Raw genomic sequence first — 806 nt, 5'->3', positions numbered from 1 at the left:
GTTGTAGCCATCATTGTTGTTTGGCAGGCCTGGGCAGGATTCGAACCCACCAGCTCAGGTGTATGTGGCTGGCGGCTTAGCCACTTGAGCCACAGGTGCCGAGCGGGCTCTTTTGTTTTTACTCTGGGCTTTTTTTTTTTTTTTAAGAGAGAGAAGCTCCCTATGTTGCCTATACCTGCCTAGTGGGTTCAAGCTATCTTCCCACCTCAGGGTCTCCAATTACTGAGATTATGGAAATGCATCGCCATGTGCTATTTCCCCTGTACTTTTAAAGAGATAATGCTAGAAAGGAAGAAAATTTAAAAACCTTAGCCCTAGACTGAAATGAAACTGGAGAGGACATTGAGTTCATCATTTTGCACTTAGCACTACAAACAAAACAAGACAAACATACTACTTTCTAGACATATAAAAGTCTAAGAATTATTGTCTCTCCCTATTTTCAGAGTGCCTCCTCACATACACTCACACATATATTCTATTACTAAGTTCTGTTGATTTTTTTAAAATTTTTTTTAAATTTCAGGTTAATGTAAGGGTACAAACAACCAGGTTACAATATTTGCATTTGTTAGGTAGAGTCCTTCTTGCCAAGTTCTTTTGATTTTATCTTCTAAATATCTTAATCTATTCACATCTCTAAATCCCCTACTCCAACTTACTGTCATCTACTGCTTGGACCATTTGTGAAGATCTCCCAGATGGACCACTGCATCCATCTCTCTAGAGGAACCACTCTGTCCTGTTTTGTTATTCTGTTCTGTACTCTGCAGATAACTATCTTTTTGAATACAAATTTCTTTCTT

The sequence above is a fragment of the Otolemur garnettii genome, unplaced genomic scaffold (genome assembly GCF_000181295.1).
Source record: "Otolemur garnettii isolate 467f Iridium unplaced genomic scaffold, OtoGar3 scaffold00172, whole genome shotgun sequence".
Classification (NCBI taxonomy): Eukaryota; Metazoa; Chordata; class Mammalia; order Primates; family Galagidae; genus Otolemur; species Otolemur garnettii.
The sequence above is the reverse complement of the archived record's forward strand: the minus strand, read 5'-3'. Positions refer to the sequence as shown.